Below are 14,828 nucleotides of genomic sequence, written 5' to 3' on the forward strand. Positions count from 1 at the left end.
ACAAGAATACTAAATAAAGTCTCTCAAGTTAAATACTAAATTAAGTCTCTTTTAAGGTGACTCTTATAATAAATGCTAATTGCTGTTATTGTTGCTTATCCTCGAACGATCTGACGAAGTCACACAAGAATACTAAATAAAGTCTCTCAAGTTAAATACTAAATTAAGTCTCTTTTAAGGTGACTCTTATAATAAATGCTAACTGCTGTTATTGTTGCTTATCCTCGAACGATCTGACGAAGTCACACAAGAATACTAAATAAAGTCTCTCAAGTTAAATACTAAATAAAGTCTCTTTTAAGGTGACTCTTATAATAAATGCTAATTGCTGTTATTGTTGCTTATCCTCGAACGGTCTGACGAAGTCACACAAGAATACTAAATAAAGTCTCTCAAGTTAAATACTAAATAAAGTCTCTTTTAAGGTGACTCTTATAATAAATGCTAATTGCTGTTATTGTTGCTTATCCTCGAACGATCTGACGAAGTCACACAAGAATACTAAATAAAGTCTCTCAAGTTAAATACTAAATAAAGTCTCTTTTAAGGTGACTCTTATAATAAATGCTAATTGCTGTTATTGTTGCTTATCCTCGAACGATCTGACGAAGTCACACAAGAATACTAAATAAAGTCTCTCAAGTTAAATACTAAATAAAGTCTCTTTTAAGGTGACTCTTATAATAAATGCTAATTGCTGTTATTGTTGCTTATCCTCGAACGGTCTGACGAAGTCACACAAGAATACTAAATAAAGTCTCTCAAGTTAAATACTAAATAAAGTCTCTTTTAAGGTGACTCTTATAATAAGTGCTAATTGCTGTTATTGTTGCTTATCCTCGAACGGTCTGACGAAGTCACACAAGATCCATTAGAGATTTAATCCTCTGAAAGTCAAGAACCAAAAGGGAAGAAGTCCCCCCTGAAAAGATCCAAGCTGTCCAAAATGTGTTCTTTAGAGGCCGGGTGAGCTTGACTTTCAGAGTAGACTGCAAATATCTCTCAAAGAACGAGAGACTCTTTTTGTGTCCACTTGCCAATCTTGAAAATGTCGTTCGTGAGGCTCTGTCACAGTTGAAAACGAAATGCCCGGCTCTTTACCAGAGATGGCAGGGAGAGGTTCCACTCCTCTGAAATTTCAGATTTAACCTTAGATTGATGCTCTGAGTAGGTAAAGGCTGAACAGGAAATTGTAGAATGCTAATTCCTAACTAGCGTTGGTTATTAGGATTAAATATTTCGTTTAAAAATAATTTATCATCCAGTGCTTCTAAAGTTTTGGGAAGAAGTTTTGTTTTACACTTATCAACATTACTTTTAAGCCAACAAATTTATCAAATGAGGCCAATTCTGATCGGAATTTTAAGAGTTTTGAATGTTCCAGAAGAACATTCAGGTAAATCGAAATTATTTATTTGTAAAATTTCTAAATTCAGTTTGCCAAATAACACATTATTTAAAATGCTTAAGATCCACTTGGCGGTTGTAAAATAATTATTCGAAATCATATAGTGTAAATAATTTTGAAAGATGAGTTAGAATTTTTTCTGATCTCTGAGATCAGAAATCTAAAAAAAAAATTTTAAAAATTATTTTTTTTTTATATATTTTGGAATATAATACTGTTAATTCGTAAGCATATCTAGTAACATTTTGGATATATGAAAAATTTTAAAAAAATAAGTATTTTTTATATATATTTTGGAATATAATACTACTAATTCGTAAACATAACTAGTAACATTTTGGATACATAAGAAATTTTAAAAAATAAGCATTTTTTTCATATTTTGGAATATAATATTACTAATTCGTAAGCATATCTAGTAAAATTTTGGATACATAAGAAATTTTGAAAAATAAGTATTTTTTATATATTTTGGAATATAATACTACTAATTCGTAAACATATCTAGTAAAGTTTCGAATATATGAGAAACACAGGAGGGGGGTTGACGAACACTATCTTTTTTTTTATGTTTAAACATTTATGTAGCTCTCAAATTCTACGTTGTCTTTGTCTATCTGCCATTTTCAAGGAAAATCTTGGGGAAATTCCATATGGTATCACGCTCCTGGAGAAAAGTTCTTTTCTTTTTTGCCTCTACCATTAATATATAATCAAAAAAATGAACTCCCTATTTACTTAGATTAATATATTAAACACCAGCATACCTAATGTTTCACATTCTTTGTTTTAATGTACCTTTTAAGCTGTTTTACAAAATGGCTAAGGAAGGCTAAATTAAATCATTGACTAAATCAAAATTTTTAGCAGGAAGAGGTAATTGAGAAGAGACATTAACAGGAAAAAAGAAAAAAAACTAACAAATATTATAAAACCAGGTAACGAACATAAAATAAATAACAGAATTATTTTTAAATGGTTCAGATTTCAAATACACACAAAATTCAATTCTGAATTTATTCAATTTCGTTACTTTCCGTCAATAAATAAGTTTTTATACTTCTGTTGTATTATTATTTCAACTATGATTTCAATCATTTCTTTATAAATTTAAATGGGTACCAGCCAGTGACGTCACAGGTTAGTGTCGAACCTCATTGACTGATAAATTGTGGCATTTGCTGACGTCACGATTTAGCAGCCGATCAGGTGCGACACCCAAGCGTGACGTCACTGGCAGGTACCGAACTAAATTTGATCTGAAAACGGATTTAGCCTGATAAGAAACCAAGCCTAATAGTAACTCGCTGTCTTATTTATGAATAGTTGTTGACCGTGTAAAGCTAAGCGCTTAGGGTCGTAAAACTTTTGGTTACTACTTCCGACTGATTTTCACTCCTAAGCTTGGAAAAACTCACCATCCAATATTATTATACATGTAGTGTTTTCAATATAACGCGCTCTTTCAATCTAACTTTCAACGAAACAAACAACAAATGAAGACTCCGTAAGCTTGCTATGTTGCTACCCAAAATATAACAAACGGTGCTATTTTACACAAATATAGCCAAATAAAGGATAAATTTGTTTGTTTTTTTTAATTTGTTTTAAGCTCACGACTTGTTAGAATTCATAAATTACAGAAAACTTTTATCAATGGTAAAATTACGCGTACATTTAAACACAACTTACAATAATAAAACTTCCTAGAACATGAAACCTGTTCACATATCACCTCGTAAGTATAACACAAGCGGAGGGATACACCGGAAGTTTTTGAAATCTCTTCTGGTTTTAAGTAGCTTTTAATTGCTTACATTTAGTCAACCATCCATACACAATCAGCTGATTTCAGCAGTATTTTTTATCTTGAGTTCTTTTTTTTTTTTTTCATAACCATCGTTGAACTACCGACCCCAATTTATGGGTTTACGACTACTAATGTTTAACTCCGTAGCCTTGTAATCGAACACCTGAATCGAGTATTGGAAGAAATTTGCCTTCGTGGAGGGCCTTTTGACGGAGCTAACCTGCAATTGCGTTACATGGAGAGGAAGACCACAAGAACCTCCCACGGTTAGCCTGACGGCAAGGGGACTCTAACCCATGATCCGTCTACCACTGAGGATATTTCATCAGCACTGTAGTAGGTGCAAGCCGGATGCAGAATTCGTATCGACTGCAAGGCTAACGCTCTATCCCCTGAGCCATCGCGGCTCTTTCATCTTGAGTTGTAAGTACCCAATTGTTGCTGTAAGAGTTTTAATTACTCTTTTGGTTCACGCCCTTATCTTATCAAATCTCTATCTTAAGAGATCAATTTACCCTTAAGTAAGGAAGTATGATATAGTTTATACTCATTTGGGAAATCATTTACAAAAAGGGTAATTTATATTTTAAGTAAAAGTAATATAATAAAAGGAGGACAAATATTGTAAACTATCAAATAAATCAAACGTGTTAAAAAAAATTAGAGAAGTACTCTAGTAAAATTTGGGTCAAATCTCCCATGTTCCTGATGCATATTTAAATATTATATAATGACGAGAAAAAAAAATTTTTTTTTTTAAATATTACTAGTTAAAAGTAAAAACTCGTTTTTATATAATAAGCTGTTATGCTTGCAGTGTTTTAGATATCCGAACTTAAACTAAGTAGGGGAAATCATTAGCACTGGTTACTATATGCGCAAATTCATTAGCATAAAATAATGAATTCAAGCGTATTTGCTTTTCCTAATGACTGTATATAGGAAAAACTTTTTCTTCTCATGCGCAACTTCATATCAGTTGCTGAAACTAGTTCTCGCTTATCAAGAAGATGTTAAAATAAATTACGTGAAACTAGAGCGTATAATGGGTGATTATGACTGTTCCTATAGCAACGAGTCATTACAAGGGGACCGGACACTCTTTCTCATAAAAAGTAAATTAATTTCCCTTCGAAAGATACAGTTCCTTAAGATATTAAACTTAATAGAAATTGGAAGCAGCGTTGAATTTCATAAAAGTTATTTTCTTTTTTTGAAATTCCTAGTAAGAATGTTGTCATGAGGATAGCGTATGATATAAAGAATTTTCCTATTAAGAAACTTTCCTGCTAACTATTCTACGAATTTTTAGTTCAACCTTCTTTTCAAGAAACGAAATATAGGTTTCATCAATTTTTTTCTTCGTTCATTTTATAGCCAATATTCAGGAATAGGCAAGTTCAAATTGAATAAAAAATAATCATTTTAATGTAGGAGATAAATAGAATGAGTCTGCTATTTAAATTGTTCTCTTAATTGTTCTTTTGAATCAGGAAAGAAATAAAGAGTGTCCCCAAATTTATGTAAGATTTGAATTCTGCGTCGTTTCTGCTATCCAAAGTTGCCAACGAAGAAAAAAAACAGAGGAAATACTTTTAGTACAGGGATATTAAAAAAATGGACCGCAACACGAATGAGCAATGCCATATCATCATTGAGCAATATTTCGAACATCTTTCTGACATTTTCTGGTAGTGTTGTTTATATATATATATAGTAGTCATGTAATTTTGATCCTATAGCAAAAGACAAAGGAACTCCTAGATTAAGTATTAGCAGAAATTTGCCTTCGTGGAGGACTTTTTGATGGAACTAACCCGCATTTGCGTTACATGTAGAGGGAAACCACGGAAATCTCCCTCAGTTAGCCCGGCAGCAAGGGGACTCTAACCCGTGATTCGTCAACTACTGAGGATATTTTACGTCAGCACTGTGATTGGTGAGAGATGGGTACGGATTGATTTGGCTTCGACCAATCATTGCCGGGATTCGAACGCCGGTCACCTCTTTGGGAGGCGTGTGCCCTGAGCCACAATGGCTTTTCCCAGTTATATTATAATTCTCAGTTTATGGGATTGAAATTGATTGCCTAGATCATTTAATTTAATTTTGTTGGACTTTTTTGAAGTTTAAAACTTACTCCAGCAAGCTGATTGTCAGCAATGCTTTGAAGGACAAAACTAAGGGTTATATCAACGAAATTCAACCACATTTATAAAAAACGGTCATTGAAAATTTTGACAAAAGGCTACATTTATGACAGCAGAGTTCAATCCCTTCCCATAAACCAATATACTTTTCCATACAAAACCCTATGCTGTTCAGTTTATAAATAAATAAAATATTCAAAATTTTAAATTAAGAATTATTTTTTTCTCTTAGAACTATTTAGTTTATGAATTTAGGTAATGAATTAATGCTGTTAATCCGTTGTTTAATTACTGCTAGACATAAAAGTTAATTTTATAAATTTATAATTTTTCATTATATTATAATTTTACATTTTATAATTTTACATTGTATTTATTAGTTTATATCATTACTTTTATCCTTATAATCTTATAATCTGAGTTCCTTATAATCTGAGATTTCTCCAGAAGGAGAATTTCACGGAAAAATGAGGTCTGTTCCACGTTAAAAACCAAATTTTATCACATATTATAAAACAATATTTTATTGTAAGTTTTACGAAAATCACTACCACAGAGCTTCTGTAAAAATTACCAAGCATTTTGGTGTTCTCATCAAGCCAGAAATAAGGCAAATTTTACTGATCATACCTTTTTTTTCTCAGTTTTCTCAGTTTAATTTTTAATTAAGATTTACTTTTTCAATAATAATGAGTATTCATAATAATTCACGTAATGACGGTAATTAATCACAAATACTGTAAATTATAAAGCACTTGACTTTTAAACATAATTTTGGTTTAGTTTCATATATTTGAATATCAGTAATAATAGAGTCGTATAAAATATTCGTTCAATTTACAAAGTACTTTTTTATAACAGTTTTTTCTTTCAGTAGTTTAGGGTCAAACTGTTAATCCGGTTATTTTTTTTTCCTTTTTTTTAACATTAATGCGTAGTTTTTTTAGAATAGTATAAGTCATGGATTATAACTATAAAAAAAGCTACTTTTATATATAATTTTTTCAATTTCAGTTGTTTCGTTAATAAAATATTTGAATTATAACCAAACTCTAAATCAATACAACTTAATATGTTCAGATTCACAGTTGGGGAGGGGGACTTAATCTTATAACAATTATTAAATAGCGGAATAACTTGAAAAAATAGTAAAGAGTTGTCTGTATTTTAAAAAATAATTTTTAATTATTTAAAACCAATAAAAGAATTTTGACATCCAATCTTTTAAGTCTGATTAGTGTTAAATGTAAAACTTTCATTAGGAAGTTTAAATTGTACTTCGCCGTGCATAGAGAACGTTTGATAAAAAGAAACACTTTGTATAATTTTTAAAAAAAACAAAGATTATAAAAATACCTATCTTAATAAATGTAATAATATAAGAACTGCAGCTTTCAGTTAAATAGCCATCAAAGATTTAATAAAAGTAAATTAATTTTAAATTTCACAACTCAAACATAAATTTTATTTACATTATTTTTTAAAAAACATTTTGGAATTTCGCAATAGGAAAAATTTATAGTATTCTACTTCAATTTTAAAAAAATTAAGCCTACAAATTGCTGGCATTTGCTGACATGACTGTCTGTAATTTATGCCAGAAAATAGGGAATATTTTTTAGTTTGAAACTAGAAAAAATTGTTTTATTTGTCCTCAGAGATTAAAAAAAATATTATCACATCATGTAAATGTTATACAATGCGAGTGAATATCAGTGACCTTGAACAACCAATAAATAGCCATCAATGGTTAACTACTCCGTAACCTCGTAATTTTGAAGCTACGAAGGTCTCCAACAGTAAAGATGGAGAACCTTTAGATAGAACTAACTTGCATTTGCATCACATGGAGAGAAAAAATATAGAAACCTCCCACGGTTAGCCTTACGATAAAGTTTAAGTAGTTGCATTCTTTTTCATTGTTCAAATGCAATTACATTTTAAAAGTTAAAAATTTATTACGTTTTGACGCATTCTGATGTATTGTATTTCTAGTTGATCAAAGATTCCCTCTACTATACAATTGAGTCCTATCGAAAACCGCTCTATCATAGATAAATATTTTAATAAAATAAGCGTAATGAAAAATAAGTATAATAACAACAACTTTCATTTTTATATCCATCAATATAAAGAAAATTAATTTTGCTAAAAACTCACAACACTAATTTCTAAATTTTAGATTTATGAGTTAAAAACAATGCTTGCCTTGTTTAGGTTACAACATTGAAAAAAAAAAGTTAACTTGTAAAAGTTAAAAAAGTAGACTAAACTTGACTTATTTTGTTGGTTTCGATAAACAATTACATGTTTATAACTATATCTAAGCGATTAATTTCAATAATTAAATTTAAGATGTGCAAAAGTACTCCCAGTTCAAAATCTGCCCAACTCTTTATTATAATATGAAAATATAAAACATAATTTATAACCTAAAGATATTTAAACTTATTGAAAACAAGGGTTCTTTATTCTTGCAAAGTATTGCAAACAAATTACCCCCCTATACCTAATTAAGTTTTAAAATGTAAAATATTCAAGCATCCAAATAATAATGCATTATTTTAAATTTTACAATACCAATAAATTTTCACCCTTTCATCTTGGAGCTTTATGAGTCAAACATTTATTGCAGCTCCTATCTAATAAAACTCTTTAAGATCTTTCAAAGTTTTCCAAATTTATTAACAATGAATATTATCTTTTGAGCTTTTAAAAGTGTTCATATACTAATAAAGATATATCTTCACTGTTCTATGCTAGATTTTTCCAATCATGTTTGAATTGTTGTTTATATTGCTTCTATCTAGGCAATTTTATTATCTTTTTATCTCTGCAATGTAATCTTTTCTGAAAATATTCATTCTATTACATTCTGAATACATTTTTTCTTTAATTTTATTAAATATTCTTAGGTTCTTGATAATCATACTAAGTAAATATAAAATGCATATGTTTCCCTTTATTATCTTTCTATTTCTTACAATAATGTTTAGAATAGTTACTGATTTTTCTTTTTTTTCGAAAAGAAGCCTCCACTTTTGCATGCAATCTCAGACAGAAATGAAAAAATTAAAAATTTAAAACCAAACACGCACAAAAAAAACTTGCGGCTATATGCGTCAGTATGTCTTGTAGAAATATATAGGAATACATTTCTCAAATAAGCGCATAAAATAAATAGTGTGTCTTTTGAAATAGTTTCGAAAATAGCTACCGCTCGTTTACTATAAAATTAAAACGCGTTATATATAATTAAAAAAGATACGTTTTCGACTGTCAGCAATTGAATTAAAACTTTCTGAAAAACCATGGATGGCTTTATACTCAGAATGGGAAGAAAATTTAACAAACCTCTCAGGATTTATTTTTATAGTGATATTTTATAGTCATGAATATGCTTTCAGATAAATCCGGCAGATTAAAATGAGCATTTGATTTGAACCGTAAGTGAAACGTTCATTTCATTAACATAAAAAATAAAACATTTTTAAAATATTTTCAAATTGGAAAAAAAAACTTTTATTTGAATTTCTCTTTCTAAACCATCAGACTATTATCTAATAAAATCATCTCCTTACTTTTGGAATACTGAAACTAAAGCCAGTTTTAATTTATCATCAACACAGGTTAAAACTAAAATAAATATACAGAAATGTTTTGTTCGCATAAGCCTCGTTTTGAAAGTTATTCAATTTGAAGCAGACATAACACCAAAGTATCAAACTCGTAGTGCCACGAAATCGAATTATCTTTTCCTCTACAAAGTTTAAATTCATGTGGAAATGTGCATTTTTCTTATAACTTTACAGCAGAAAATAAATATTAATAAAAAAAATAATATAAAATGAATAGTTTAAAAACAACGTTTCTCAAGTTCATAAACGAGAGAAATTGTCTGATTACTGTTTCAAACGTAATATTTCGAATCTCTAATAAAAGTGAAAATTAACATTTTTAGCAAAACAATGGTTTTAAACCATCTTAAGATGAAATAGTTTTGACGAAATTTTTTTTCAAATACTCTCGTCCTTATTAACTCATAAATTAAAGATTTTTCTTTAATATTGTTAAAGCACTAATAAAAAATTTATATTTCTCACATTATATTTATTTCAAATTTGTACTTTCCATGCATGATGCATTCAATTTTTTTCCCTCTAACTCAAATTATGCTTATAAGCGTAAAAAATACGATACTTATTCAATATCAATGGTAAGAAAACAAATCAATGAACCTGTAAAAAACAAACCCTATAAACTTTTTGTACAAAAGAATATTCTAAATCGACATAAAGACTTCATATCGATTGTATAAATTTTGTAAAGGCACTTACACTGTTTTGCTTTTTATAACACTTTTTATAAAATAATATAATAGACATATTATATTATTTCATAAAACTCGATAAAAAAAACATATAATAAACATATAATAAGCTTAAAATAAAACATATAATAAAAACCCTTTTTAAGCTTTATTAATAAAAATCTTTCACTAAAACTCTACTTCACTTAATATTAATTTTACTCAAAATAATAGGTGATATAATTTGGCAAATTATCATTAATATTTCGGCAATAAACAAATATTTTGTCAATACAAACATAATATCAATCGTTTGTATTGACTTATCAATTTACAAATATGATACCAATCTATGTGATTATTTTTATATGAGTAATCTTAAATATCGATTATAATTTTGGTATCATAAATTTTTTTCGTTCATAGTTATACTAGTTCCAGATTTTATAATTCATTTCCTTGAAGCAGTCTGTCATTAATAGCGGGCATCCGTAAAAGTACATGTTGAATAATACATTCAATGTGTACTTCATCTTTTATGACACTTTTATGAATAATTGAATAGTGATGATTCACTTATGATTTCTAGAAGATTGCAGAAAATAAATCCTTCTAACCATATTTTGGTAAACAAGTGATTCTATTCAGCTGGTTTTTCTTATTTTTTGTAAAATTGGATTTTGTAGAAATATTTGAATGTCGATATAAATTTTGGTATTAATATATATATTGGTACTCCCCAAATAACTTTTGACTGAATGAATTGATTTTCACCGACTAAGATCCAAACTAATTGAGTTAACCCTTTTTAAGACTGTGGGAAGTATACTTTCCACTATTTTCTATGCTTATTAAATATCGATGTAAAGCTATTTTCCCACCTATGATTTGTGCTGCCCTCTTTTGATAACTTTAAAAACTAAAAAGCAAAATATCCAAACAAAAGGCTTTGTTTACATAAATGACGGTAACAATAATGGTTAGCATGCGGTCAAGAAGAGGGAACTGGAGAGCTATTTTCCTTAGTGCGTTATGCGTTCATAGATGTGATCCTTCCTCATCAGCTTTATCTTATAAACACAGAATTTATAAATTCGGTCGTTTCTAGAAAAAGAGTTACAAATTTAAGGGCAAATCTTTAAAATACATTCATTTTGAATATCTTACCCACCTTTCCTTTAAAAAAAATTACATTAAAAATCAAATTCATTTTAAAAAAATAAGCTAAATAAATTTCTTTCTTATAAATCAATACTGATCCCAAAAATATTTTAACAAGACATTACTAGAAAAAAAAAGCCACATCTAGTGTTAATAAACTTATCTAAGATAGTCTTAGTAATTAAAGTAGACAACAAATTAGGAGCCAATTTTTTAAAAAAAACTGAGCAAATCAGACAGGTTCGAATACTTGACATCTTTGATTTTCATAAGACTTTTAGGATATGTTCATTATGTAAAATTATTTGACACATGGTTTTTTTCGTTTTTGAGAGAAGACATTTTTTCTCGAATTTATTAGAGCTGAGGGGGCAAATCTGCCAGTCTCATGACGGACCGAATTCCTGCATCGACATCACAATAAAATGTTTCCACAGTGTCCTGCACTCCCCAGTTTGTAACTCCAGGCTGTTAGAATACGATACTCTCATTCACCCAGAGCATCATAAAGCTGCTTAATACAAAAATCCATCTCTTACGATAAGTGAAACAACCAGAAAAACTAATTAAACTACATTCCACCTTATTTGATAAAACACAACTTAACTTCAATGCCCATTTCCTTACGAAATGTCCAGCTCCCATGTCCAGTTAAATTATTTCACAGTTTTGAAACCATGCTACTTGCAAATGGTTTAAAAAATGTATTGTTTCGTATTTATAGTCTTTTAACCATACTAGCTGTTAAAGGTTCCAAAGCCGTAAAGGTAAAAATTTTACGTTACCGTAAACTTTACGGTTGATTAGATTTGACAGACTGCTGCCGGTTATTTTACCGTAATTTTAGAATAAAAATTCGAACAACGTGTCGAAAAAATCGACACTTCCTTATTTTCATAAAATTTAAAAAAAATACTGTTTTATTTATCTTTCTGGCGTAATCAACAGCTTAACTGGGCAAAAGGAATACTGAAAATTCATAAAATTTTCTTCGATATTCACATAACTATATATAGGGAAAAGCTCTGATTAAACATTTCTTTAAATTGAAGGGATTGTTTGTTTGAGAAGAAATATTTCACCAAACGCATCAAGCTTAATAAAACATATGAATTAACATAATTGATAAGAAATGCAACATAAAAAAAGGAATATGAGTTAATGAATACTCTGAATAAGACCTGCCTGAAAATTAAGCGCTCTAATCCCTGCACCATCCTACGCTACTGCTAAAGTTATTTTAGTACAAATAAATTATAAGAACTTTCGAAAACGCCCAAAATGCACAGCGACGACACACGTTCAAATGGACAAATAGTTCCTAGTTCCTGTTTCGCTAAAAGTCATTTGATTTCGAAGAGAAATTGTTGTAAATTATAACAAGAAGCAAAATCGAAAATTACGGAATCACCTAAAAGTTTAGATTTTGAGAATTTAATGTAACCACAGAAGCTCAAAGTTTTGAAAAATTTATTTTTTTCATAAAATTTTGATCTATAGTCAAATTCTTGGTTTGATCTATAGATCAAATTTCAGTAAGGCGAGTTTTATTTGAGCTTAATAAATTTGAACTATGTTCCATCTATGCAATTTTAGCAAGAGAAGTTCTTTGATTATGCTCTCTAACAATCAACAGTTATATAGGCCTTTACCGTTCTTCTTAACTTTGTGCCAAATATCGGTACCTTTAACAAAAATGTACCATAACTTATCAATATTGTTTAAAATTTTAATGGTTGCAAATTACAATAAAATAGATATTTTAAAGCATGAATAGCTAAAATAGACACTAATTTAAAAGTTACTATTCATTAATGTTCCAACAAACAAAACATTATTCATTCATGCAAATTTACATTAAAGTAACAAATAAAACACAGAAATACTTTTTTTTCCTAAGACTTTAAGTTTCTGCTTCAACCAGAGTAAATATCTTTATTTTTAAAAAAAGACTTTTCTTCCTTTTTAAAATTACTAGATTCACAATTTTTGTTTTGAGAATTGCCTTAATTTTCCAGATTGTTCAAAACTGGTAAATTCAAAGCCAGTATATCCACGAATTTCCTCAAAGCTTATTTTAGAGAAATTTCCAAGATAAGTTAATGCGCCTATTGAAATTTATTTTAACAAGTTAATGTCTAGTTCAAAAAAGATAACAGTTTGAAAGTTTCTATGATAAAACTAGTACTCAATTATTACTAGTTAGCAATATTCAAATTTGAAAATAAATATTACATGAAAATATTTTTTAAAAAAATAATAATAAATTCTGCCTGAATTTATTTTAATTTATTTTGCAAGTAATTTCATGAAAGTTTTAAAAGTGATTCATTGTGAAAAAAATATAAATTAATTTTGATACAAGAATCGGTAAACTAAACATATATAAAAAAGTAAATTAATGTAGTATGATTTAATAAATTACTCAAATCGTAGAAGAATTTCGTGAAAAACAAATAACGAACGATTATTTTCCATAAATTCTGAGGATTAATCAAGAAATATCGAAGATATGGATTACAGTAAGCATTTATATGCACACTTTTTTAAGTTATTTTAGTTAGTTTTCTCATTTTATAAATTTTGAAATATTTCTAAGACAATTTCCTTTCTTTCTTTATACTACTACTCGTGAGTTACATAAACAGTTAAATATATATATAAAAAAGCTTAATAGTTAAAACTAATAACAAAAAAATATTTAAGAAATTCTGTCTTTAAAAAATATTTAGAATACGTATATTATTTTTAAATATGATCTCAGACTGTTTACTAGTTAATTGCTTTTGAACTTTCTTAGACTTTCAAATCAAAAAGAAAAACGAGATACCATAGATACAAGATAAATATCACATAAACATGTACATGTATTTTAACTGAGTTATCAGTACTGATTTAAATAATTTGTAACATTATTTCAAATCTCTTCTCGTTGCTTTTTTTTAATCTATTTAATTCGTAATTCAAAGGAAATGTTCAAAAAAATTCTGAAACAATAATAAATTAACGTGTAAATGAATTCAAAAATTACTCGAGTAAAAAAAGTATTTTTTTAAGTAGTTTTGACTAATTTGTGTCATTATCTCACATCCTCCCATTTCCTATTCTTATTTTTTTTCAACTTGCATTAAAAATTCAAATATTCTGAAACTGCCCTGATTACAACAGCTATTTCAATAATTCCCTTTAATTGTGAATTTTTTTTTTAAATGTTTTGCATGAGTGTGCTAATTTAAGATGTATAATTACTTCATAAACTCAGTTTTGGTAAAGCATCATTCTAATAAAATTTTTGAAACCAATTTAAAGTAAAAACAAATTCAAAAGCATCGTAATTGTAACAAAAAATAATAATCTTATTTGAAACTAGCTGTTTGACATCTGTGATAAAAAAAAATGCATTACCTGTCAATAACCTGTCATATAACCTGATCGAAAAAACGAGAAGTGGTAATAGTTTATCATCTTAGATCACTGATGTCAATTTTAATGACGTATCAACATTTCTTTGAGATTAAAATAAATTAATAAAATGCATGAATATTTCATTTCAATATTGGAAAACATTCTTCCACTTTCCCATTTCAGCTTTAGTAAAGAAATGTCATATAGTTTTAAAAAAATTTTATGAAAAATATAGTTTTTGTTTTCGGGTATCAATTTATAATAAGAAACCAGCCCCGTTTTTTTTTTCAGGGTTTTCATTTAAATCAGTATTATGTTATAATTCATAGTATATCTGATAAAATGCATTAAAAAAGTTTCACTAATTTTTCATCAAAAGGAATTTTTTTATTTAAATATTCCTTGTTTTGTTTGTTTATTTCGTTTAAAATATTATATAAGTCAAAAGATTTTCTCAAAGCTTTTATTCGGATATTTTTCTACATATTCTTTCAATTCATTTTAACTCTAAAAATAACTTAACATGTGAAATCCTATAAAGAGTAAATAATTTAGATTTTAAGTGTTTTAATGGTAGTTTCAGTT

General features: G+C 28.1%; 1 protein-coding gene across 2 annotated transcripts in view; it reads right to left on the reverse strand.

Moving 5' to 3' along the window:
* Positions 1–14,828, reverse strand: part of LOC107441582 (oxidation resistance protein 1) — a 151,958-nt gene that overhangs the window by 136,189 nt on the left and 941 nt on the right. The window lies entirely within an intron of this gene.

This window comes from Parasteatoda tepidariorum, chromosome 2, assembly GCF_982258835.1.
Source record: "Parasteatoda tepidariorum strain Cologne lab strain chromosome 2, Ptep-v5.0, whole genome shotgun sequence".
NCBI classification, from domain to species: domain Eukaryota; kingdom Metazoa; phylum Arthropoda; class Arachnida; order Araneae; family Theridiidae; genus Parasteatoda; species Parasteatoda tepidariorum.